The sequence below is a fragment of the Pongo abelii genome, chromosome 16 (genome assembly GCF_028885655.2).
Source record: "Pongo abelii isolate AG06213 chromosome 16, NHGRI_mPonAbe1-v2.0_pri, whole genome shotgun sequence".
In the NCBI taxonomy this organism is placed as follows: domain Eukaryota; kingdom Metazoa; phylum Chordata; class Mammalia; order Primates; family Hominidae; genus Pongo; species Pongo abelii.
In genome coordinates this window covers 27,933,899-27,960,424 of record NC_072001.2, presented here as the reverse complement: position 1 = coordinate 27,960,424, position 26,526 = coordinate 27,933,899, and the positions used below count along the sequence as shown (strand labels likewise).

Here is a 26,526-nt window from a genome sequence, read left to right as displayed (position 1 = left end):
GTTGGGTCAGTGTTCAGCATGGATCCCATTGCATGAGTATCACTTAGCTCCTTCCCAGCATTGATATGTGAGGGCCTGGTTGGACACATGTCCTCCTGTCCCTCCAGATGGTGAGCCTGGAGGAAGACTTGTGTTGGGCCCACAGACCCCAGGCCAGTGTATGTCAACCAGGTGCTCAGCCCACGGTGTGCTGAAGCTCTGACCCTTCCTGACGCCCTGGTCTCCTGCACTGAGCTGTGGTGACCATATCCAGGTCCTGCTAGATGCATTCCCAGGGAGGCAGTGTGCCCTGGGTTGGGTCAATGATGAGAACCTTGTATTGTCTTGAAGAGAGGTGATGACTTAAAAATCATGCTCAATAGGATTACGCTGAGGCCCAGCCTAGGTGAGAATTTTGGAAGAGGATGCTGGGATCCTGAGGTCCCCAACAGGGCCACTGTAGTTTGGGCTGGAGACCTGGAGGTCCTAAAGGGCATCTGGAGGGGGCCCAACCCTGTCTCTGCACTCCTCCCTGAGGCAGCCCATGCTCCCTATTCAGGATTGGTATTGGTGCTCCACTTCCCTGGGGGCAGGACACGTGGGTGGCTACTCCCTGAGCCCCGTTCTCCCCTTGTGTCTTTCAGTGAGCTCTTCCAAACAGGTGGGCTCCCTGGCATTGACCAACATAGGTGAGTGGATCCTTCTGGGATTATGGGCCATGAGCCAGGCCATGTGGCATCCCCAAGGTTCAGCCTTTGGATCAGGCAGCCAACCTGATTTGCCAGCTGGGAGAGATGGCTTCTCCAGGAGGGTGGCTTTTTTGGGAATCGGACCCAAGGAGGATGCCTTGCCTGAAGCCCTACTGGGATGATGGTGGTCCAGGCAGGAAAGGGCTCCTTCACCCAGCTGAGACTCGGTGCTCCAGTAAGGCCTCAAGGACCTCCCCGCCACATGAAGGGGCCCAGAGGGGCTACAGGGCACCACAGGAGTGACAGGGGAGCTCTTGGTCCCCAGAGTGTGGTACATGAATAGGCCCATGGGGTTGAGTCGCAGAGATTCAAGGATGCCACACCACCCATGGCCCTGAATGCGACCCTCCTCCTGGAGCCTGGTGGGGGGTGGTGTTGTTTCCCTGGGGTTTGGTCAAGGTGGAACTCTGTTCGGTACCTGGTGGTAATGTAGGTCAGCCCTGGGACTCGTGGGCTTTGGGCCAAGGGACAGCCCACATCCCGCTGGGGTCACCCTTTCTCTGAGGTCGAGTGTCGTGAAGGGTGGCCTCCTGAGGTGGGAAAGCCCACTGTTGAAGGACCTGTACTGAGAATTTGTTGCTTAGGCTGCTTAGGATCCATGTTGTCACATCCAGGGTGGTGGGATCTTGGGACCAAGCAAAGGAGAGGGCACAACGTAGCTGCCAATGGCTATGTGTGGCTGGCTCTGTGTCTGAGAGGTGGGTGGAGTATGAATGGGGACCCACCAGAGAAAGCAAGTGGCCCTGCAGCCCCAGGATGTGATTTATGGTGCAGGCTTGGAGAGGGTGCCTGTACCCGCCCCCACCACTCCCAGGGGCAGGCTTTGCCACTGCAGGTCTGCGGTGCCACGTGGCATCTGGGCCAGCCACCTTGGTTGGCCGTGACCTGGCTGGTAGCCCATGCCTGTGCCCAGTGTTCCCAGGGCTGCCCTGGGGTCATGCGGGGGAGCTGTTTTGGGCAGTGGAGGTGCTCTTGGGGCCTGCAGTATGGCACAGCCTGGGCATTTTGCCTGAGCCCAGTGATGTGCCTGCCTTGTCCTTCCTGGGTTCAGTGGCAGGGAGGGCCAGGGATGCCCTACGTCAGTGACAAGTCAGTATTTCGCATGGATCTCATCACATGTGTCCATGGAGGTGGGGGCAAGTGTGAGCTGGCACGCACCCCATTCTCCCCATGGAGGGTGGTCACATGTACTCCATCTGTACCCTAGATGGTGAGACTGGAGGAAGACTTCCATTAGGCCCACTTTTCATGGGTCAGTGTCCATCAGCCAGGTGCTCAGCCCCCAGTGCATTGAAGACCCAGCCCATCCTGGCACCCTAGTCTCCTGCACTGAGCTGTGCTGAGCACATCTGGGTTCCACTGGAAGTTTTTTTGCAAGGAGGGGGTTCCCTGGGTTGGGTCAATGATGAGAACCTTATATTATCCTGAAGAGAGGTGATGACTTAAAAATCATGCTCAATAGGATTACGCTGAGGCCCAACCTAGGGGAGAATTTTGGAAGAGCATTATGGGATCCTGAGGTCCCCAACAAGGCCACTGTATTTTGGGCTAGAGACCTGGAGGCTCTTAAGGGCATCTGGAAGTGGCCCAACCTGTCTCTGTGCTCCTTCGTGATGCAGCCCAGGCTCCCTGTGTGGGATTGGTGTTGGTGCTCCAGTTCCCTGGCATGGGGAATGTTGGTGGCTCCTTCCTGAGCTCCTGTTCTCGCCTTGTGTCTTTCAGTGAGCTCTGACACCCAGGACATCCCCCTGGCATTGACTGGCATAGGTGAGTGGATCCTGCTGTGGTCCACTGGTCATGAGCCAGACCATGTGGGGTCCCCGAGGTTCAGCCTTTGGGCCACAGGGGTTTTCTCAGGGAGCAGACCTGAATTTCACCTGGGAGGGAAGGGTTCTCCTGGAGGGTGGCTTTTTTGGGACTCTAACCCAAGGAGGACCCCTTCCCTGAAGCCCTGCAGGGGTGATGGTGGTCCACGCAGGAAAGTGTTCCTTCTGCCCAATGCAGGGCAACATGCAGCTGAGATGTGGTGATCCGGTAAGGCCTCCAGAACTGCCCAGGCCATATGAGGGGGGCCAGAGGGGCTACAGGGTGCCACAGGGGTAACAGGGGAGCTCTTGGTCCTTGGAGTGTGGTGCCTGAATGGGCCCATGGGATTGGGTTGTGTAGATTCAAGATCACACCCCGCCCATGGCCCTGAATGTGACTCTTCCTGTTGAGTAATGGGCCATCTCAGTGGGTCTCCTGGAGCCTGGTGGGGGGGTGGCATTGTTTCCCTGGGGTTGGGTCTAGGTGGAGCTCTGGCTGGTGCCTGGTGGTGCTGCAGATCAGCCCTGGGACTTGTGGGCTTTGGGCCAAGGAAAAGCCCGTATCCCACTGGGGGTCACCCTATCTCCAAGGTCAAGTGTTATGAAGGGTGGCCCCCTGAGATGAGAAGGCCTACTGTTGAGGGATCTGTCCCAGGATTTTGTTGCTCAGGCTGCTTCTGAGCCATGGCGTCACATCCACAGTGGCAGGGTCTTGGGCCTGAGCATAGCAGAGGGCACCATGTCATTCTGGATTGGCCAAGTATGGCCTAGCTCTGTGTGCCAGAGGTGTGCAGAGCATGGATGGTGACCCACCAGAGAAAGCATGTGGTCCTGCATCCCAGGCTGTGATTTCCGGTGCATACTTGGAGAGGGTGTCTTGATTTGTGCCCACCATGCCCAGGGGCAGACTACGTGATAGCCAGGTCTGCAGCCTGACCACGTGTGGCATCTGGGCCAGCCACCTTGGTTGGCTGTGAGCTGGCTGGTGGCCTTGGCCTGTGGCCAGTGGTGCCAGGGTGGCCCTGGGGTCATGTGGGAGAGCCATCTTGGGCAGTGGAGGTGCTGTCGGGGTCTGCAGTACAGTGCAGCCTGGGCATTTTGCCTGAGCCCAGTCACCTGCCTGCCCTGTTCCTCCAGAGTTTGGTGGCAGGGAGGGCCAAGGGTGCCCCGCGTCCGTGACAACTCAGTAATTCACATGGATCACATCACATTTGCCCTTGGAGGGCAAGCAAATGTGAGCCCCCACCCCCCACTGCCTTCCCCACATGGAGGTCATTTTGGACACATATCCTCCTCTTGTCCTCCTAGATGGTGAGACTGGAGGAAGACTTGCATTGGGCCTGCTGTTCCTGGGCCAGTGTCAGTCAGTCAGGTTCCCAGGTCCAAGTGTGCTGAAGCTCAGGCCCTTCCTGGCACCCTCGGCTCCTGCACTGAGCTGGGGTGAGCACATCCAGGTTCGGCTGTTTGCATGTGAAGGGAGGGGTGTGCCGTGGGTTGGGCTTATATTGTCCTGAAGAAAGGTGATGACTTAAAAATCATGCTCAATAGTATTATGCTGAAGCCCAAGCTGGGTAAGAATTTTGGAAGATGAGGCTGGGATCCCGAGATCCCTGGCAGGGCCACACTTATTTTGGGCTGGAGAACTTCAAGACCTGAAGGGCATCTTGGGGGGGCCGATCCTGTCTCTGTGCTCCTCTGTGAGGCAGCCCAGGCTCCCCTTGCAGGCTTGGTGTCCGTGCTCCACTTCCCCAGGGGTGGGGCAATTTTTCGGCCTCTTCCTGAGCCCTCCTTCTTCCCTGTGTCCTTCAGTAAGCTCTTCTGCCCAGGTGGGGCCCCTGGCTTTGAGCGGCACAGGTCAGTGCATCCTGTTGGGGTCATGGGCTATGAGCGAGGCAACATCGGGTCGTCGAGAGTCAGCCTTTGGCCCACTAGGATTTTCTCAGGGAGCCAACAGGTTACCCATTGAGAGGGATGGTTCCTCCAGGAGGGTTGCTTCCTTCGGAATCTGACCCTAGGAGCACGCATTTCCTGAAGCTCTGCAGGGTGATGGTGGTCCAGGCAGGAAGGGTTCCTTCAGCCCAACGTAATGTAGTTCCCAGCTGAAACTTGGTGGCAGGTCAGGCTCAAGGACTGCTCAGGCCACATGATGGGGGCCACAGGGGCTTTGGCGTGCCCTGGGGGTCATGCTGGAGTTCTTGCCCCAAGAGGGGTGGGTAATAGGGCCCATGCGGTCAGGCTGCAGTGATTCAAGGAATGCTACCCACCCATGGCCCTGAATGGGACCGACCCTGTTGAGCAATGGGCCATTTTAATGGTGCCTCCTTGAGCCTGGTAGGGGGTGGCATTGTTTCAATGCAGTTGGGTCACGGCTGAACTCTGGCTGGTGCCCAGTGGTGCCCACATGGGCTTTGGGCCAAGGGGGCAGCTCATATCCCGCTGAGGTCACCCCTTCCTTGAGATTCAGTGGCGGGGAGGGTGTTCTCCTGAGGTGGAAGACCTGCTGTCAAGGGACTTGTCCTGGGAATTTGCCACCTAGGCTGCTTCTGAGCCATGGAGTCACCTCCAGGGTGGCAGGGTCTTGAGCCCAAGGAAAGGAGACACCATATGGTTTCCGACTGGGAGTGTGGCCCAGCTCTGTGTGTGGGAGGTGTGCAGGGCATGGATAGGGACCCATCAGAGAAAGCATGTGTCCCTGGAGGCCCCCAGGCTTTGATTTCTGGTGCGTGCTTGCATTGGGCACCAGGGCAGCCCTACCATGCTCAGGGTCAGGCTCTGTGACTGCCAGATCTGGAGTGGCTCCTGGCATGAAGACCACCCTCCTTGGTTAGCCATGAGCAGGTTGGTTGCCCTGGCCTGTGCCCTGTGGTCCTGGTGTGGCCCTGGGGTTGTTTGAGGGAGACAGCGCAGGCAGTGGAGGTGCTCTCGAGGCCTGCAGTAGGGCGCAGCCCAGGCGTCTTGCCCAAGCCCAGTAACCCACTTGCCCTGTCTTTCCAGGGTTTGGTGGCAGGGAGGGCCAAGTGTGCCCCGCGTCTGAAATGGATCAGTGTTCTGCATGGATCCCATCACAAGGGTGTCCCCTACTCACCTTCCGTGCATTGATACGTGAGGCCCTGGTTGGACACATGTCCTCCTGTCCCTACAGATGGTGACCCTGGAGGAAGACTTGTGTCAGGCCCACAGGCCCCAGGTCCGTCAGACAGGTGCTCAGCTCTCAGTGCACTGAAGCTTGGACCCATCCTGGCGCCCTGGTGTCCAGCACTGAGCTGTGGTGAGCCCATCCGGGTCCTGCTGGATGCATGCATGGGGAGGGGGCTGCCCTGAGTTGGGTCAATGATGAGAACATTACATTGTCCTGAAGAGAAATGATGACTTAAAAATCATGCTCAATAGGATTACGCTGAGGCCCAGCCTAGGTGAGAATTTTGGAAGAGAACGGCTGGGATCCTGAGATCCCAGGCAGGGTCACTGTATTTTGGGCTGGAGACCTGGAGGCCCTGAAGGGCATCTGGAAGGGGGCCCAGCCCTGTCTGTGCTCCTCGGTGAGGCAGCCCACGCTCCCTGTGTGGGCTTGGTGTTGGTGCTCTTGTTCCCCAGGGACAGGGAAGGTTGGTGGCTCCTTCCTGAGCCCATGTTCTCCTTTTGTGTCTTTCAGTGAGCTTTTCCACCCAGGTGGGCCCCCTGGCATTGACCAACATAGGTGAGTGCATCCTACTGGGATAATGGGCCATTAGATAGTTCGTGTGGGGTTGCTGAAGTTTAGTCTTTGGGCCACAAGGGTTTTCTCAGGCAGCCAACCTGAATTCCCACCTGGGAGAGATGGGTTCTCCAGGAGGCAGCTTTTTTGGGAATCAGACCCAAGGAGGACGCCTTCCCTGAAGCCCTGCAGGGGTGATGGTGGTCAGGCAGGAAAGGGTTCCTTCTGCCCAACTCGGGGCCCAATGCAGGGCAGTGCCCCCCTGAGAATTGGTGCTCTGGTAAGGCCTCGAGGACTGCCCAGGCCACATGAAGGAGGTCAGAGGGGCTACAGGGAACCACAGGGGTAACAGGGGAGCTCTTGGCCCCCAGAATGTGGTGCATGAATGGGCCCATGGGGTTGGGTCACGGAGATTCAAGGATTACATCTCACCCATGGCCCTGAATGCGACCATCCCTGTTGAGCAATGGGCCATCCCAGTGGGTCTCCTGGAGCCTGGTGTGGGGTGGTGTTGTTTTCCTGGGGTTGGGTCAAGGTGGAGCTCTGGCTGGTACCTGGTGGTGCTGCAGGTCAGCCCTGGGACTCGTGGGCTTTGCGCCAAGAGGCAGCCTGCATCCCACTGGGGGTCACGCTTTCTCTGAGGTTGAGTGTTGTGAAGGCTGGCCTCCTGAAGTGGGAAGGCCCACTGTCGAGGCACCTAGACTGGGAATTGTTCCTCAGGCTGCTTAGGAGCCATGGTATCACCTCCAGGGTGGCAGGATCTTGGGACTAAGCAAAGGAGGGGGCACCATGCAGCTCCTGATTGGCCATGTGTGGCTGGCTCTCTGCTTGGGAAGTGTGTGGAGTATGGATGGGGACCCACCAGAGAAAGCAAGTGGCCCTGCAGTCCCAGGATGTAATTTCTGGTGTAGGCTTGGAGAGGGTGCCTATATGCATGCCCACCATGCCCAGGAGCAGGCTATGCCACTGCAGGGTCTGCAGTGGCACCTGGCATATGGGCCAGCCTCCTTCAGTGGCTGTGACCTGGCTGGTGGGCTGTGCTTGTGCCCAGTGGTCCCAGGGTAGCCCTGGGGTCATGCAGGGGAGCTGTTTTGGGCAGTGGATGTGCTCTCAGGTCCTATAGTACAGCACAGCCTGGGTGTTTTGCTCAAGCCCAGTGACCTGCCTGCCTTGTCCTTCCTGGGTTCGGTGGCAGGGAGAGCCAAGTATGCCCCACATTGGTGACGAGTCAGTATTTTGCATAGATCTCATCACACGTGACCATGGAGGACGAGCAAGCATGAGCTGGCACCAGCCACCCCCTTCTCCACATGGAGGGTGGTCACATGTCCTCCACCTGTGCCCCCAGATGATGAGACTGGAGGAAGACTCCCATTGGGCCCACTTTTCCTGGGCCAGTGTCCGTCAGCCAGGTGCTCAGCCCCTGGCGTACTGAAGCTCCAGCCTTTCCTGGTGCTCCAGTCTCCTGCACTAAGCTGTGGTGAGCACATCCGGGTTCCACTGGATTTTTGTGTGGGGAGGGGGTTTTCTATGTTGGGTCAATGATGAGAATCTTATATTGTCCTGAAGAGAGGTGATGACTTAAAAATCATGCTCAATAGGATTACACTGAGGCCCAGCCTAGGTGAGAATTTTGGAAGAGGATTATGGGATCCCGAGGTCCTCAACAAGGCCACTGTATTTTGTGCTAGAGACCTGGAGGTTCTGAAGGGCATCTGGAGGTGGCCCAACCTGTCTCTGCGCTCCTCCATGACGCAGCCCAGGCTCCCTGTGTGGGGTTGGTGTTGGTGCTCTGTTTCTCTGGTGTGGGGAATGTTGGTGGCTCCTTCCTGAGCCCTCATTCTCACCTTGTGTCTTTCAGTGAGCTCTTCCACCCAGGAGGGCCCCTTGACATTGACTGGCATAGGTGAGTGGATCCTGCTGGGGTCATTGGTCATGAGCCAGACCGTGTTGGGTCCCCGAGGTTCAGCCTTCAGTCCACAACAGTTTTCTCAGGGAGCAGACCTGAATTTCCACCTGGGAGGGAAGGGTTCTCCTGGAGGGTGGCTTTTTTGGGAATCTAACCCAAGGAGGATGCCTTCCCTGAAGCCCTGCAAGGGTGATGGTGGTCCAGGCAGGAAAGGGTTCCTTCTGCCCAATGCAGGACAGCACCCAGTTGAGACTCGGTGCTCCAGTAAGGTCTCCAGGACTGCTCAGGCCACATGAAGGAGGCCAGAGGGGCTATGGGGCACTACTGGGATAATAGGGGAGCTCTTGTTCCCTGGAGTGTGGTGTGTGAATGGGGTTGGGTTGCGGAGATTCAAGGATCATGCCCCACCCATGGCCCTGAAAGCGACCATCCCTGTTGAGCAATGGGCCATCCCACCGGGTCTCCTGGAGCCTGGTGTACGGTGACTTTGTTTCCCTGGGGTTGGGTCAAGGTGGAGCTCTGGTACCTGGTCATGCTACAGGTCAGCCTTGGGACTCGTATGCTTTGGGCCAAGGGACAGCCGGCATCCTGGTGGAGGTCACCCTATCTCCGAAGTCGAATGTCGCAAAGGGTGGCCTCCTGAGGTGGGAAGGACCATTGTCGAGGGACCTGTCCCAGGATTTTGTTGCTCAGGCTTCTTCTGAGCCATGGCATCACCTCTAGGTTGACAGGGTCTTGGGCCCAAGCAAAGGAGAGGGCACCATGTCGCTTTGAGTTGGCCAAGTGTGGCCTAGCTCTGTGGTGGGAGGTATGCAGAGCATGGCTGGTGACCCACCAGAGAAAGCACATGGCCCTGCAGCCCCAAGCTGTGATTTCCGGTGCATGCTTAGAGAGGGCGTCTTGATGTGAGCCCACCACACCCAGGGGAAGATTACGTGACTGCCAGGACTGCAGTGGCACATGGCATCGGAGCCAGCCTTCTTGGTTGGCCATGACCTGGCTAATGGCCCTGGCCCGTGCCTTGGGGTCATGCAGGGGAGCCCTCTTGGACAGTGGAGGTCCTCTCAGGGCCTGCAGTATGGTGCAGGCTGGGCATTTGGCCCTAGCCCAGTGACCTACCTGCCCTGTCCTTCCACGGTTGGGTGGCAGGGAGGGACAAGGGTGCCCCATGTCGGTGACGAGTCAGTATTTCACATGGATCTCATCACATGTGTCCATGGAGGACGAGCAAGCGGGAACTGGCACCCACCACTTCCTTCCCCACATGGAGGTCATTTTGGATGCATGTCCTCCACCTCTCTCCCAGATGGTGAGACTGGAGGAAGCCTTGCATTGGGCCTGCTGTTCCTGGGCCAGTGGCCATCAGCCTGGTGCCCAGCCCCTGATGCACTGAAGCTCAGGCCCTTCCTTGCACCCTGGTCTCCTGCACTAAGCTGTGGTGAGCATATCCGGGTCCCGCTGGATGCATGGATGAGGTGGTTGGTCCCCTGGGTTGGGTTGATGATGAGAACCTTATATTGTCCTGAAGAGAGGTGATGACTTAAAAATCATGCTCAATAGGATTATGCTGAGGCCCAGTCTAGGTGAGAACTTTGGAAGAGAATGCTGGGATCCTGAGATCCCAGGCAAGGCCACTGTATTTTGGGCTGGAGAACTCGAGGCCCTGAAGGGCCTCTCAGGGGCATCCCACCCTGTCTCTGTGCCCCTCTGTAAGGCAGCCCAGGCTCCCTGTGTGGGCTTGGTGTCTGGTCTCTGGTTCCCTGGGGGTGGGGCATGTTGGCGGCTCCTTCCTGAGCCCGCTTTCTCCCCTATGACTTTCAGTGAGCTCTTCTGACCAGGTGAGGCCCATGGCCTTATGCGACATAGGTGAGTGTATCCTGTTGGGGTCATGGCCATGAATGAGGCAGCATGGGGCCATTTAGGGTCAGCCTTCGGGCCACTAGAGTTTTCTCAGGGTGCCACCGGGGAGGGAACGTTTCTCCAGTAGGGTCGCTTCCTTGGGAATCTGACCCTAGGAGCACGCATTTCCTGAAGCCCTGCAGAGGTGATGGTGGTCCAGGCAGGAAAGGGTTCCTTCAGCCCAACATAGAGCAGCTCCCAGCTGTAACTCGGTAGGCTGGTCAGGCCTCGAGGACTGCCCAGGCCACATGAGGTGGGCAACAGGGGCTCTGGGGCAGCCTGGGGATCATGCTGGAGTTCTCCCTCCCTGGACAGTGGTGGGTGATTGGGCCCACGCAGACAGGCCCTGGAGATTCAGGACTGCGCCCCATCCATGGCCCTGAATGGGACCAACCCTGTTGAGTAATGGGCCATCTTAGTGGTACCTCCTTGAGCCTGGTAGGGGGAGGTGCTGTTTCAATGCAGTTGAATCAAGGCTGAGCTCTGGCTGGTGCCTGGTGGTGCTGCAGGCAGCCCTGGGGGTTGTGGTCTTTGGGACAAGGGGCTAGCTCACGTCCCACTGGGGTCTCCCCTTCCTTGAGATTCAGTGGCCAAAATGGTGTCCTGCTGAGGTGGGAAGTCCTGCTGTCAAGGGACCTGTTCTGGGAATTTGCCACACAGGCTGCTTCTGAGCCACGGGGTCACCCCCAGGGTGGCAGGATCTTAATGCCAAGGAAAGGAGAGGACACCATGTGGTTTCCAATTGACCAAGTGTGGCCTGGCTCTGTGTGTGGGAGGTATAGGGCAAGATGAGGACCCACCAGAGAAAGCATGTGGCCCTGGAGGCCCCCAGGCTTTGATTTCTGGTGTGTGCTTGGAGAGGGCACCAGGGTGGGCACCTACCACGCCCAGGGCAGGCTCTGCAACTGCCAGGTCTGCATTGGCTCCTGGTGTCAAGGCCAGACTCATTGGTTGGCCATGAGCAGGTTGGTTGCCCTGACCTGTCCCCATGGTCCCAGTGCGGCCCTGGGGTTGTGTCGGGGGAGCTGGCTCGAGCAGTGGAGGTGCTCTTGGGGTCTGCAGTAGGGCACAGCCCAGGCATCTTGCCTGAGCCCAGTAACCTGCTTGCCCTGTCTTTCCAGGGTTTGGTGGCCGGGAGGGCCAATGATGCTCTGCGTCCGTGTTGGGTCAGTGTTCTTCATGGATTCCATCACATTGGTATCCCCTACCCACCTCCTGTGTGCTGATATGTGAGGCCCTGGTTGGACACATGTCCTTCTCCTGTCACCCCAGATGGTGAGCCTGGAGGAAGACTTGTGTTGGGCCCCCACAGGCCCCAGGCCAGTGTCTGTCAGCCTGGTGCTCATCCCCCGGTGTGCTGAAGCTCAGACCCTCCCTGGCACCCTGGTCTCCTGCACTGAGCTGTGGTGAGCACATCCAGGTTCCGCTGGATGCATGCATGGGGAGGGCCTTGATTGGGTCAATGATGAGAACCTTATATTGTCCTGAAGAGAGGTGATGACTTAAAAATCATGCTCAATAGGATTACGCTGAGGCCCAGGCTAGGTGAGAATGTTTGAAGAGGGCGCTGGGATGCCAAGATCCCCGGCAGGGCCACTAGCCACTGTATTTTGTACTGAAGAACTTGAGGCCCTGAAGGGCATCTCAGGGGTCCTAGCCCTGTCTCTGTGCCCCTCTGTGAGGCAGCCCAGGCTCCCTGTGTGGGCTTGGTGTCCAGGCTCTGCTTCCTGGGGATGGGGTGTGTTGGTGGCTCCGTCCTGAGCCCATGTTCTCCCCTGTGTCTTTCAGTGAGCTCTTCTGGCCAGGTGGGGCCCATGGCCTTAAGCAGCATAGGTGAGTGTATCCTGTTGGGGTCATGGGCCATAAATGAGGCAGTGTGGGGTCATCGAGGGTCAGCCTTCAGGCCACTCAGGTTTTCTCCGGATGCCCCCAGGGAGGGAACATTTCTCCAGTAGGGTCACTTCCTTGGGAATCTGACCCTAGGAGCATGCATTTCCTGAAGCCCTGCAAAGGTGATGGTGGTCCAGGCAAGAAAGGATTCCTTCAGCCCAACATAGAGCAGCTCCCAGCTGAAATTTGGTGGGCTCATCAGGCCTTGAGGACTGCCCAGGCCACATGATGGGGGACACAGAAGCTCTGGGGCTCCCTGGGGGTCACACTGGAGTTCTCCCTCCCTGAAGAGTGGTGGGTGATTGGGCCCACACAGTCAGGTGGCGGAGATTCAAGGAATGCCCCACACCCATGGCCCTGAATGGGAACAACTCTGTTGAGTAATGGGCCATCTTAATGGTGCCTCCTTGAGCCTGTTGGGGGTGGGGTGCTGTTTCATTGAGGTTGAGTCAAAGCTGAGCTCTGACTGGGTGCCTGGTGGTGCTGCAGGCTGGCCCTTCTTTGGGCCAAGGGGGCAGCTTATGTCCCGCTGGTGTCATCCCTTCCTTGAGTTCCAGTGGTGGAAAGGGTAGCCTCCTATGGTGGGAAGGCCTGCTGTTCAGGAACCTGTCCTGGAACTTTGCCACCCAGGCTGCTTCTGAGCCATGGGGTCACCTCCAGGGTGGTGGGGTCTTGAGCCCAAGAAAAGGAGAGGACAGCATGTGGTTCCTGATTGGCCAAGGCTCCTTGTTTGGCCAGGAGCAGGTTGGTTGCCCTGGCCCATGCCCCATGGTCCTGGTGTGGCCCTGGGGTTGTTCGGGGGAGCTGGCCCAGGCAGTGGAGGTGCTCTCAGGGCCTGCAGTAGAGTGCAGCCCAGGCATCTTGCCCCAGCCCAGTGACCCATTTGCCCTGTCTTTCTAAGGTTTGGTGGCCACGAGGGCCAATAGTGCCTTGTGTCCATGTTGGGTCAGGGTTCTGCATGGATCCCCATCACATGGGTCTTCCCTACCCACCCTCCCTGCACTGATATGTGAGGCCCTGGTTGTACACATGTCCTCCTCCTGTCCCTTCAGATGGTGAGCCTGGAGGAAGACTTGTGTTGGGCCCCCACGGCCCCAGGCCAGTGTCCATCAGCCTGGTGCTTATCCCCTGGTGTGCTGGAGTTTGGACCTCCCTGGCACCCTGGTCTCCTGCACTGAGCTGTGGTGAGCACATGGATGCATGCTTGGGGTGGGGGTTGCCCTTGGTTGGGTCAATGATGAGAACCTTATATTGTCCTGAAAAGAGGTGATGACTTAAAAATCATGCTCAATAGGATTACGCTGAGGCCCAGCCTAGGTGAGAATTTTGGAAGAGGATGCTGGGCTCCCCGGAATGGCCACTGTATTTTGGGCTGGAGACCTGCAGGCCCTGAAGGCCATCTGGAAGGTCCAATCCTGTCTCTGTGCTCCTCCGTGAGGCAGCCCAGGCTCCCTGAGGGGGCTTGGTGTTGGGCTCCTGTTCCCCGGGGTTGGGGCTGATTGGTGGCTCCTTCCTGAGCCCCTGTTCTCCCCTTGTGTCTTTCAGTGAGCTCTTCCACCCAGGCGGGCCCCCTGGCATTGACTGGCATAGGTGAGTGGATCCTGCTTGTGTCATGGGCCATGAGCCTGGCCATGTGGGGTCACCAAGAGTCAGCCTTTGGGATAAGAGGGTTTCCTCAGGGAACCAACCTGAATTCCCATCAGAGAGGAGTGGGTTCTCCAGGAGGGCCGCTTTTTGGGGATCTGGACCCAAGGAGGATAACTTCCCTGAACCCTACCGGAGTGACAGTGGTCCAGGCAGGAAAGGGTTCTTCAGCCCCACCCAGGGCAGTGCTCTGTTGAGACTCAGTGCTCAGGTCAGGCCTGGAGGACTTCCCAGGCCATCTGAGGGGGTTAGAAGGGAGCTCTTTGTCCATGGAGTGTGGTGCTTGAATCTGCCCCTGGGGTTGGGTCGTGGAGATTCAAGGATGGTGCCTCACCCATGGCCCTGATTGGAATTGTCCATTGAGAAATAGGCCATTCCAGTGGGCCTCCTGGAGCCTGGTGGGGGGTGGTGTTTTTTTTCCCTGGGGTTGAGTCATGGATGGGGACCCACCATAGAAAGCATGTGGCTCTGGAGGCCCCCAGGCTTTGATTTCCAGTGCCTGCTTGGAGTGGGCACCAGGGCCAGCACCCACCATGCCCAGGGGCAGGCTCTGTGACTGCCAGTTCTGCATTGGCTCCTGGCATCAGGACCAGCCTCCTTGGTTGGCCATGAGCTGCTTGGTTGCCCTGACCCATTCCCCGTGGTCCTGATGTGGCCCTGGGGTTGTTCGGTGGAGCCAGCCCAGGCAGTGGAGGTGCTCTTGGGGCCTGCAGTAGGGTACAGCCCAGGCGTCTTGCCTGATCCCAGTGACCTGCTTGCCCTGTCTTTCCAGGATTTTGTGGGTGGGAGGGCCAAGGGTGCCCTGCATCCATGATGGGTCAGTGTTCCACGTGGATCCCATTATGTGGGCCCATAAAGGATGAGCATGCATGAGCCAGAACCCCCTTCCCACTTCTCATGGAGCCATGAGGCCCTGTTTGGACACCTGTCCTCCTCTTGTTCCACCAGATGGTGAGCCCAGAGGAGGACTTGCATTTGGCCCACTGGTCCTAGGACAGTGTCAGCCAGGTGCACAGCCCTTGGTGTGCTGGAGCTTGGGCTTTTCTTGGCAGCCTGGTGTCCTGCATTGAGCTGTTGTGAGCTTGTCCAGTCCCGCTGGTTACCTGCACAGTGACGGGGGTGCCCTCGATTGGGTCGATGATGAGAACCTTATTTTGTCTCGAGGAGAGGTTACGTGATGGATGTTGTGGCAGCTCTTTGTGTTTCATTTTCTTCAGTGCTTTTCGTGTGTTCTCTTTCTATTTTTTTCCCTTTGTGTATTTTACTTTCACAAAGGCAGCAGCAAATGTTTTATTGGTGGTATTTTTCATTTTTATTTACTTCCTAATTTGATAGTGTTTTAGTTGGAATAGACAGTCTCAGTGTAGCTTTTCAGAAATATGCTTTTTTTCTGTACATTATATGATTGTGTATAATTTTTGCCAGTTTTTTTTAAAATTGGGGACTACAGTTGAATGCACTGCCTATCTCCTACTTTATTGAAAAAGATTGTATGGAAATCTAAAGATGAGAAAGTAGACAAGCACAGCAGAGGACATTTATTTTGATAGAACCAAAGAAATTCATTGGTATGACCTTATCATATCGATGGCTTTTCAAAGAAATATAAAATCTTTTGATAATGGATTGTCTGAGTTGTGTTTCTCCTTATGTCATGTTTTGCCTTCAGTACAAATTGCAATGCTTAGAAATTTAAAGAACACCTTCTGAAGTGGAAGATCTAGCTAAAGAATTAGATTGGTATTGGCTGAAATGTTGCGGTAATCACATGATAGGGTTAATACAACATGAGTTACATGCTGAGTGCCCTAAGGTAGAAAGTAGATAACAAGGAATAACAGGTAGGTAATGTAAGTCAGGAGAAGGAAACTCTAGGACAGAATCATTAGAATAGGCTTGACATCAACAGCAGTGTATAGAATTTACAGTGTATAAAATTTACAATAAGTGCCTTTTTTTGTGCTCATCAGTGCTCTGCTTTTGTTGTAGGAGGAGTTAGTTCCCTTGAAGAAATGTCAATACAGATTTCCAAATTGCAATGCAGAGGGAAAAAAGAATGAGAAAGTAAAAAGTATCCAAGAACTCTGGAAGCATTTCAAAAAGTGTAAAAATGCATAGTGACAATGTCGGGAGAATGAGATAAAGGAAAAGAAATATTTGACACAACAATGACTTGAGCATTTTCTAAAATTAATGATGGACAGAAACCCACATGTTCAGGAAGCTCAGAGAACACTATGCAGAATAAAAAGATTTTATAAATCGACAACTTTGCATTTCATATTTAAAGTCCAGAAAATCATAGACTAAGGGAAAATTTTGATAGGAGCAATAGGAAGAAAACCATCTTACCAATGGAGTGACAAGAATAAAAATTGCTTTGAAATTATCTTCAGAATCCATGAAAGCAAGAAGTGAGTCAGGGTGAAATATTTAGTGTTAAAAGTAAAAAACAAAAAACATCTACCAACTTTGAAATTTCTGCTCATCAAAATTATTCTTCAAAAGTGAAGGAGAAATACTCCCTGAGACCAACAAAAATTGAGAGAACTTTTTGCCACTACACCAACCTTTTAATAAACATAAAAAGAAATTCTTCAGAAAGGATAAAAATGACATAGGTCGGAAAATCTAATTTACATAAAGAAATGAAAAGCATTGGAGAAGAAATATATGAAGAAAAAATTAAATATATATATTTTTTTGATTCGTAATTGATCTTTCAACAATTTGTTCAAAATAATAACAGGATTATATTTGGTGATTATAGGTTATGGATAAGTGAAATGAATGACAGCAATATTATAAGTCATCCAGTTCCAAGATGGCCGAATAGGAACAGCTCCAGTCTATAGCTCCCAGCGTGAGTGACGCAGAAGACAGGTGATTTCTGCATTTCCAACTGAGGTACCAGGTTCATCTCACTGGGGCTTGTTGAACAGTGGGTACAGCCTGTGGAGTGTGAGCTGAAGCAGGGCGAGGCATCAGCTCACCTGGGAAGTGCAAGAGGTCGGGGAATTCCCTTTCCTAGCCAAGGGAAGCCTGACAGATGGTACCTGGAAAATCGGGACACTCCCACCCTAATACTGCACTTTTCCAACTGTCTTCGCAAATGGCACACCAGGAGATTATATGCTGCACCTGGCTCAGAGGGTCCCATATCCACAGAGCCTCGCTCACTGCTAGCACAGTAGTCTGAGATCAAACTGCAAGGCAGCAGTGAGGCTGGGGTAGGGGCATCCACCATTGCTGAAGCTTGAGTAGGTAAACAAAGCGGCTGGGAAGCTTGAACTGGGTGGAGCCCTCTGCAGCTCAAGGAGGCCTGCCTGCCTCTGTAGACTCCACCTCTGGGGGCAGGGCATAGCAGAACAAAAGGCAACAGAAACTTCTGCAGACTCAAACATCCCTGTCTGACAGCTTTGAAGAGAGTAGTGGTTCTTCCAGCACAGAGTTTGAGATCTGAGAACAGACAGACTGCCTCCTCAAGTAGGTCCCTGACCTCTGAGTAGCGTAACTGAGAGACACTTCCCAGTAGGGGCCGACTGACACCTCATACAGCCAGGTGCCCCTCTGAGACGAAGCTTCCAGGGAAGGATCAGGCAGCAACATTTGCCGTTCTGCAATATTTGCTGTTCTGTAACCTCCGCTGGTGATACCCAAGCAAACAGGGTCTGGAGTGGACCTCCAGCAAACTCCAACAGACCTGCAGCTGAGGATCCTCACTGTTAGAAGGAAAACTAACAAAGAGAAAGGACAACCAAAACCCCATGTGTACATCACCATCATCAAAGACCAAAGGTAGATAAAACCACAAAGATGGGGAGAAACCAGAGCAGAAAAACTGAAAATTCTAAAAATCAGAGCACCTCTTCTCCTCCAAAGGAATGCAGCTCCTTGCCAGCAATGGAACAAAGCTGGATGGAGAATGACTTTGACGAGTTGACAGAAGTACACTTCAGATGATCGGTAATAACAAACTTCTCCGAGCTAAAGGATGATGTTCAAACCCATCGCAAAGAAGCTAAAAACCTTGAAAAGAGATTAGATGAATGGCTAACTAGAATAAACAGCATAGAGAAGACCTTAAATGACCTGATGGAGCTGAAAACCATGGCACGAGAACTACGTGACACATGCACAAGCTTCAGTAGCCGATTCGATCAAGTGGAGAAAAGGGTATCAGTGACTGAAGATCAAATGAATGAAATGAAGCAAGAAGAGAAGTTTAGAGAAAAAAAGAGTAAAAAGAAACAAATAAAGCCTAAAAAAGTAAAAAAGTAAAACAAAGTAAAAAAGAAACATGGGACTATGTGAAAAGACCAAATCTATGTCTGATTGGTGTACTTGAAAGTGACGGGGAGAATGGAACCAAGCTGGAAAACACTCTGCAGGATATTATCCAGGAGAACGCCCCCAATCTAGCAAGGCAAGCCAACATTCAAGTTCAGGAAATACAGAGAACTCCACAAAGATACTCCTCGAGAAGCGCAACTCCAAGACACATAATTGTCAGATACACCAAAGTTGAAATGAAGGAAAAAATATTAAGGGCAGCCAGAGAGAAAGGTCAAGTTATCCACAAAGGGAAGCCCATCAGACTAACAGTGAATCTCTCGGCAGAAACTCTACAAGCCAGAAGAGAGTGGGGGCCGATATTCAACATTCTTAAATGAAAGAATTTTCAACCCAGAATTTCATATCCAGCCAAACTAAGCTTCACAAGTGAAGGAAAAATAAAATCCTTTACAGACAAGCAAATGCTGAGAGATTTTGTCACCACCAGGCCTGCCCTACAAGAGCTCCTGAAGGAAGCACTAAACATGGAAAGGAACAACTGGTACCAGCCACTGCAAAAACATGCCAAATTGTAAAGATCATTGATGCTAGGCAGAAACTGCATCAACTAACGAGCAAAATAACCAGCTAACATCACAATGACAGGATCAAATTCACACATAACAATATTAACCTTAAATGTAAATGGGTGAAATGCTCCAATTAAAAGACACAGACTGGCAAATTGGATAAAGAGTCAAGACCCATCAGTGTGCTGTATTCAGGAGACCTATCTCACGTGCAGAGACACACATAGGCTCAAAATAAAGGGGTGGAGGAAGATCAACCAAACAAACAGAAAACAAAAAAAAGCAGGGGTTGCAGTCCTAGTCTCTAATAAAACAGACTTTAAACCAACAAAGATCAAAAGAGACAAAGAAGGCCATTATGTAATGGTAAAGGGATCAATTCAACAAGAAGAGCTAACTATCCTAAATATATATGCACCCAATACAGGAGCACCCAGATTCGTAAAGTAAGTCCTTAGAGACCTACAAAGAGACTTAGACTCCCACACAATAATAATGGGAGATTTTAACACCCCACTGTCAACATTAGACAGATCAATGAGACAGAAAGTTAACAAGGATATCCAGGAATTGAACTCATCTCTGCAACAAGCAGACCTAATAGACATCTACAGAACTCTCCACCCCAAATCAACAGAATATACATTCTTCTCAGCACCACATCGCACTTATTCCAAAATTGACCACATAGTTGGAAGTAAAGCACTCCTCAGCAAATGTAAAAGAACAGAAATTATAACAAACTGTCTCTCAGACCACAGTGCAATCAAACTAGAACTCAGGATTAAGAAACTCACTCAAAACCGCTCAACTACATGGAAACTGAACAACCTGCTCCTGAATGACTACTGGGTACATAACGAAATGAAGGCAGAAATAAAGATGTTCTTTGAAACCAATGAGAACAAAGACACAACATACTAGAATCTCTGGGACACATTTAAAGCAGTGTGTAGAGAGAAATTTATAGCACTAAATGCCCACAAGAGAAAGCAGGAAAGATCTAAAATTGACACCCTAACGTCACAATTAAAAGAACTAGGGAAGCAAGAGCAAACACATTCAAAAGCTAGCAGAAGGCAGGAAATAACTAAGATTAGAGCAGAACTGAAGGAGATAGAGACACAAAAAGCCCTTCAAAAAATCAATGAATCCAGGAGCTGGTTTTTTGAAAAGATCAACAAAATTGATAGACCGCTAGCAAGACTAATAAAGAAGAAAAGAGAGAAGAATCCAATAGATGCAATAAAAAATGATAAAGGGGATATCACCACCAATCCCACAGAAATACAAACTACCATCAGAGAATACTATAAACAACTCTATGCAAATAAACTAGAAAATCTAGAAGAAATGGATAAATTCCTGGACACATACACCGTCCCAAGACTAAACCAGGAAGAAGTTGAATCTCTGAATAGACCAATAACAGGCTCTGAAATTAAGGCAATATTTAATAGCCCACCAACCAAAGAAAGTTCAGGACCAGATGGATTCACCGCTGAATTCTACCAGAGGTACAAAGAGGAGCTGGTACCATTCCTTCCAAAACTATTCCAATCAATAGAAAAAGAGGGAATCCTCCCTAACTCATTTTATAAGGCCAGCATCATCCTGATACCAAAGCCTGGCAGAGACACAACAAAAAAGAGAATTTCAGATCAATATCCCTGATGAACATTGATGCAAAAATCTTCAATAAAATACTGGCAAACTGAATCCAGCAGCACATCAAAAAGCTTATCTACCACGATCAAGTTGGCTTCATCCCTGGGATGCAAAGCTGGTTCAACATACACAAATCAATAAATGTAATCCAGCATATAAACAGAACCAAAGACAAAAACCACATGATTATCTCAATAGATGCAGACAAGGCCCTCGACAAAATTCAACAGCCCTTCATGCTAAAAATTCTGACTAAACTAGGTATTGATGGGATATATCTCAAAATAATAAGAGCTGTTTATGACAAACCCACAGCCAATATCATACTGAATGGGCAAAAAGTGGAAGCATTCCCTTTGAAAACTGGCACAAGACAGGAATGCCCTCTCTCACCGCTCCTATTCAACATAGTGTTGGAAGTTCTGGCCAGGGCAATCAGGCAAGAGAAAGAAATAAAGGGTATTCAATTAGGAAAAGAGGAAGTCAAATTGTCCCTGTTTGCAGATGACATAACTGTATATTTAGGAAACCCCACCATCTCAGCCCAAAATCTCCTTAAGCTGATAAGCAACTTCAGCAAAGTCTCAGGATACAAAATCAATGTGCAAAATCACAAGCATTCCTATACACCAATAACAGACAAACAGAGAGCCAAATCATGAGTGAACTCCCATTCACAATTGCTTCAAAGAGAATAAAATACCTAGGAATCCAACTTACAAGGGATGTGAAGGACCTCTTCAAGGAGAACTACAAACCACTGCTCAACGAAATAAAAGAGGACACAAACAAATGGAAGAACATTCCATGCTCATGGATAGGAAGAATCAATATCATGAAGATGGCCATACTGCCCAAGGTAATTTATAGATTCAATGCCATCCCCATCAAGCTACCAATGACTTTCTTCACAGAACTGGAAAAAACTACTTTAAAGTTCATATGGAACCAAAAAAGAGCCTGCATTGCCAAGTCAATCCTAAGCCAAAAGGACAAAGCTGGAGGCATCACGCTACCTGACTTCAAACTATACTACAAGGCTACAGTAACCAAAACAGCATGGTACTGGTACCAAAACAGAGATATAGACCAATGGAACAGAACAGAGCCCTCAGAAATAATACCACCTGTCTACAACCATCTGATCTTTGACAAACCTGACAAAAACAAGAAATGGGGAAAGGATTCCCTATTTAATAAATGGTGCTGGGAAAACTGGCTAGCCATATGTAGAAAGCTGAAACTGGATCCCTTCCTTACACCTTATACAAAAATTAATTCAAGATGGATTAAAGACTTAAATGTTAGACCTAAAACCATAAAAATCCTAGAAGAAAACCTAGGCAATACCATTCAGGACATAGGCGTGGGCAAGGACTTCATGACTAAAATACCAAAAGCAATGGCAACAAAAGCCAAAATAGACAAATGGGATCTAATTAAACTAAAGAGCTTCTGCACAGCAAAAGACGCTACCATCAGAGTGAGCAGGCAACCTACAGAATGGGAGAAAATTTTTGCAATCTACTCATCTGACAAAGGGCTAATATCCGGAATCTACAAAGAAGTTAAACAAATTTACAAGAAAAAAATCAACCCCATCAACAAGTGGGTGAAGGATATGAACAGACACTTCTCAAAAGAAGACATTTATGCAGCCAACAGACACATGAAAAAATGCTCGTCATCACTGGCCATCAGAGAAATGAGAATCAAAGCCACAATGAGATACCGTCTCACACCAGATAGAATGGCGATCATTAAAAAGTCAGGAAACAACAGATGTTGGAGAGGATGTGGAGAAATAGGAACACTTTTACACTGTTGGTGGGACTGTAAACTAGTTCCACCATTGTGGAAGACAGTGTGGTGATTCCTCAAGGATCTAGAACTAGAAATACCATTTGTCCCAGCCATCCCATTACTGGGTACATACCCAAAGGATTATAAATCATGCTGCTATAAAGACACATTCACACGTATGTTCATTGCGGCACTATTCACAATAGCAAAGACTTGGAACCAACCCAAATGTCCAACAATGATAGACTGGATTAAGAAAATGTGGCACATATACACCATGGAATACTGTGCAGCCATAAAAAAGGAAGAGTTCATGTCCTTTGTAGGGACATGGATGAAGCTGGAAACCATCATTCTAAGCAAACTATCGCAAGGACAAAAAACCAAACACCGCATGTTCTCACTCATAGGTGGGAATTGAACAATGAGAACACATGGACACAGGAAGGGGAACATCACACTCCGGGGACTGTTGTGGGGTGGGGGGAGGGGGGAGGGATAGCATTAGGAGATATACCTAATGTAAATGACGAGTTAATGGGTGCAGCACACCAACATGACACATGTATACATATGTAACAAACCTGCATATTGTGCACATGTACCCTAGAACTTAAAGTATTAAATAAATATATATATATCTATATATCTACATATATCTATATATATATCTATATATATCTCTATATCTATATATCTCTATATATATCTCTATATATGTATATCTATATATACATCTATATATCTATATATATCTATATATATCTACATATCTATATCTATATATCCCTATATATATCTATATCTATATATATCTATATATCTATATATATCTATATCTATATATCTATATATCTATATATATCTATATCTATCTATATATCTATATATCTATATATATCTATATATATCTATATATCTATCTATCTATATATATATATATATGTAAAATAAGTCATGAGGGACAGAAAATACTTGGAAGTTACTTGGACTAATCCATGAAGTAGGATAGTATAATTTGAAAAAGGACTTGGAATAGTTGTAAATGTATAATGTAATATCCAGCACGGCCACTAAAAATGATTTTGAAAAAAACAGTATAATCAATATACTAACAGAAGAAAAAGCAGAATCTGGCCAGACATGGTGACTCATGTCTGTAATCCCAGCACTTTGGGAGGCTGAGGCAGGAAGATCACTTGAGCCCCAGAGTTCAAGTCCAGCCTGGCAACGAATAAGAGCTCATCTCTACCCAAAAGAAAAAAATAAAAAGAGGCTGGGCACAGTGGCTCACTCCTGTAATCCTAGCACTTTGGGAGGCCAAAGCGGGTGGATCACCAGGTCTGGAGATCGAGACCATCCTGCCTAACACGGTGAAACCCCGTCTCTACTAAAAATACAAAAAATAAATAAATAAATAGCTGGGCATGAGGCTGAGGCAGGAGAATGGTGTGAACCCGGGAGGTGGAGCTTGCAGTGAGCTGAGATCGCGCCACAGCACTCCAGCCTGGGAGACAGCTGCAAGACTCCATCTCAAAACAACAAAAACAAAAACAAAGAGAAAAGAAAAAGCAGAATCTTTTCTTTTTTTTTTTTTTTTTGAGATGGAGTTTTGGTCTTGTTGCCCGGGCTGGAGTGCAATGGCATGATTTCAGCTCACCACAACCTCCACCACCTAGGTTCAAGCAATTCTCTTGCCTCAGCCTCCCGAATAGCTGAGATTACAGGCGTGCGCCACCACGCCCTGCTAATTTTTTGTATGAAAAAGCAGAATCTTATACAATGCTCAATTAAAATCAGGGACAGGAGAAAAAGAGTAGAAGACCAAAAAACTAACAAATTACAAGGTTGACATAAATAGAAAACAATCACAAATACTGAATATATTAATCTAAGTATATCAATAATCACTTTAAACATCACTTAAAAGACAGAGATTGTCAGTGGATTAAGAACAAGACCCAAATATATGTTGTCTATGAGAAATGCACTTTAAATAGCTGGGCATGGTGGTGTGCACCTGTAGTCCTTAGGAGGCCAAGGCAGAGTGTCACCTGAGCCCAGGATTTTGGGACTACAGTGAGCTATGATCATGCCACTGCACTCTAGCCTGGTTGACAGAATGAGACCTCATCTGTATAGAAAAAAGTAAGTCTACTTTATAAAGGCACAAATATATTCACAGTAAAGGAATGGAGAAAGATATCCCATGCTAACATTCATCAAAATAAAGTGAAATAGCCATATTAATTTCAGACACAACTGACTTTAGAACAAGAAATATTATCAGAGATCAAAAGGGGCATTCCTTAATGATAAAGGGATCAGTTTTCTAAGAAGACGTAACAATCCTTAATGTGTATGCACTGAACAACAGAGCATCAAAGTACATGAAGCAAAATCTGATAGAACTGCAAAGAGAAATAGACAAATTCACCCCTACAGTTGGAGGCATTGGCATCCCTCTATCAGAAGTGGACAGGTTCAGCAAGCAGAAAATCAGTAAGGGCATAACATGATCAATCATGATCAAAAACTTGATTCAATCAACTATATGTAACTGACATCTATGGACCACTTTACCCAACAACAGCAGATGACACATTTTCTTACACACACATGAAACATTCAGCAGAATAGACCACATTCTGGGCTAGAAAATGCACCTCAACAAATTTAAAAGAATAGAAATCATACGAAGTATGTTCTCAGACTACAATGGAATGAAAGTAAAAAAATCACTAAAAAAAAGATAGCTGAAAAACATGAAAATACTTGGAGGTTAAACAACAGACTCCGAAATAACTGAAGGTGACAGAAATCTCAAGATAAATTTTTAAAATATTTCAAACTAAATGGAATTGAAAGCACAGCTTATCAAAAATTTAGGAACACAACAAAGGCAGTGCCTACTGGAAAATTTATACCACTGAATGTATGTTAAAAAGAACAAAGATCTAAATAAATAATCCTTCCCATTGGGAAGCTAGGGGGAAAATTCAAATTAAATTCAAAGTAAGCAAGTAAAAGAAATAATAAAATATGAATACAATTCTGAGTGGCCTGATATCTGATTTCTGAAGCTGAGTTTTATGTGGCTTTAGAAGTTTCATGTTATGAGTGTGAATTGGCAAGCGACCATGGCAAGTGTTTCTGATATGGCCACCTCAATTACATGGAGAAGGGATGATCGGTGGCATCATCCCAGTTCTGCATGACACCACACCAGTGATTCTCCAAAGTCAAGAAACCTGTATATGTTGTCCTTCTTGTGTTTGGTGAATCTTTGGTCTACAGACTACATAATGGGCTATTTCTGGGGTACTGACCATTTTGCTCCATTAAGGAAAACCATGCATGAGCCATATAACTATGGGAAATAATGTTTTCATTTTTGACACCTGGCCTACTCCTCTCTTCTTAGGTGAGAGCAAAGGAAGAGCACCACTTGGCCTGCTGCACCCAGGGCAATTTATACCATCTAGGTATCCAGCACTGAATATGTAGCAACTCCAATCCACCATAGAACATTAATCTATCTCTGATAAGCATGCTAATATCTATGATTCTGCCTTTGTGGGGAGATGACTCCACAGATTAACCCCCTGGCTTGGGTCAATATTGAGATGTTATATTGTCTTCGACAGGGAAGATGACATAAAAATTATGTTCAATAGGATTATGTGGAGACTTAACATAAGTGACAAACCTGAGACAAGAAGTTAGAAATCCTTGTTTCTTTTAGGTGAATAATTTTGGAGCTTGAGAAAACGACACCGTTGTGGCGAACTTGCTTTGCCAAACCCTGTGTATGCATTTCTGGGTAAACAACACATTTTCATCTTTTAAGCATTGTTTCCATTATTTGTAATTCCTAGTAGTATGAGACATTTGGGACTCATTCCTTTTCTTCTTCTCTCATTGTATCTTTCATTGTATCTTTCAGTGCTGCAAGAGATGCATCATCCCATTAATGAAAGCAGAGTGACTGCCTTCGTCACACATACATTCAAAATAGACCACTGGGCTAGTGATGATTCTCTCTTAAGGCTATTATGTTTACTCATTTAAAAAATCTGAATCTCAGTGTAGATTTTCTTCTCAGTGAGTGACTGACCTATCTGATATGATGCTATGACAAAATCTTTACTTTTTACCTGAATTTGATGGGATTGAAAGTTGAGAACATATTAATTTATTTTCTGTTTCACTTGATTAATAATGCCCAATCTAACATGCAATGTTCACTTGGGTACATATTTACAACTACATCAAATTTTTTCTTATTTTACCTTAAAAGTGTTAAGATATTGTAATGTTATGGCCAGTTTACTCACTGGTAAACTTTTCATAACAGAAATATCATGCCAGTGGACACAAATATGTAACATCAGTAATTTGCTTTGCTCATGAAACAGAGAACTGAATAAGTTGATGGGTAAACTAGTGTATGAATTATAAACCCCAAATATCATGTGACTTCATCATTTTCAGTATAATGAAAATACAGGCTGTGAATGCTTCCAGTTGGTCCTGAAAGGGCCTTTGAGGTGAGTAGGTTCACCAAAGCGGCAACATATGTGTCCCAGTGTGCATTCTACTCCTCAGTAAGTGACTTGAC

The 26,526-nt window shown here is 49.3% G+C and overlaps 8 non-coding genes and 1 pseudogene across 8 annotated transcripts; all 9 read left to right on the top strand.

The window, feature by feature from the left end:
* The first annotated feature begins 296 nt into the window (after positions 1–296).
* On the top strand, positions 297–378 carry LOC112129202 (small nucleolar RNA SNORD115). The gene has a single exon (XR_002911621.2). It is a non-coding gene; the product is annotated as a small nucleolar RNA SNORD115 (small nucleolar RNA).
* Positions 379–2,124: 1,746 nt separating this feature from the next.
* On the top strand, positions 2,125–2,206 carry LOC112129171 (small nucleolar RNA SNORD115). The gene has a single exon (XR_002911590.1). It is a non-coding gene; the product is annotated as a small nucleolar RNA SNORD115 (small nucleolar RNA).
* Positions 2,207–4,024: 1,818 nt separating this feature from the next.
* LOC112129224 (small nucleolar RNA SNORD115) lies at positions 4,025–4,097 on the top strand (annotated as a pseudogene).
* Positions 4,098–5,857: 1,760 nt separating this feature from the next.
* On the top strand, positions 5,858–5,939 carry LOC112129169 (small nucleolar RNA SNORD115). Its single transcript, XR_002911588.2, has one exon. It is a non-coding gene; the product is annotated as a small nucleolar RNA SNORD115 (small nucleolar RNA).
* A 1,823-nt stretch (positions 5,940–7,762) lies between these two features.
* On the top strand, positions 7,763–7,844 carry LOC112129200 (small nucleolar RNA SNORD115). The gene has a single exon (XR_002911619.2). It is a non-coding gene; the product is annotated as a small nucleolar RNA SNORD115 (small nucleolar RNA).
* A 1,786-nt stretch (positions 7,845–9,630) lies between these two features.
* On the top strand, positions 9,631–9,712 carry LOC112129196 (small nucleolar RNA SNORD115). The gene has a single exon (XR_002911615.2). It is a non-coding gene; the product is annotated as a small nucleolar RNA SNORD115 (small nucleolar RNA).
* Positions 9,713–11,491: 1,779 nt separating this feature from the next.
* On the top strand, positions 11,492–11,573 carry LOC112129165 (small nucleolar RNA SNORD115). Its single transcript, XR_002911584.1, has one exon. It is a non-coding gene; the product is annotated as a small nucleolar RNA SNORD115 (small nucleolar RNA).
* Positions 11,574–13,153: 1,580 nt separating this feature from the next.
* On the top strand, positions 13,154–13,235 carry LOC112129174 (small nucleolar RNA SNORD115). Its single transcript, XR_002911593.1, has one exon. It is a non-coding gene; the product is annotated as a small nucleolar RNA SNORD115 (small nucleolar RNA).
* Positions 13,236–25,517: 12,282 nt separating this feature from the next.
* On the top strand, positions 25,518–25,598 carry LOC112129223 (small nucleolar RNA SNORD115). The gene has a single exon (XR_002911639.1). It is a non-coding gene; the product is annotated as a small nucleolar RNA SNORD115 (small nucleolar RNA).
* Positions 25,599–26,526: the final 928 nt, after the last annotated feature.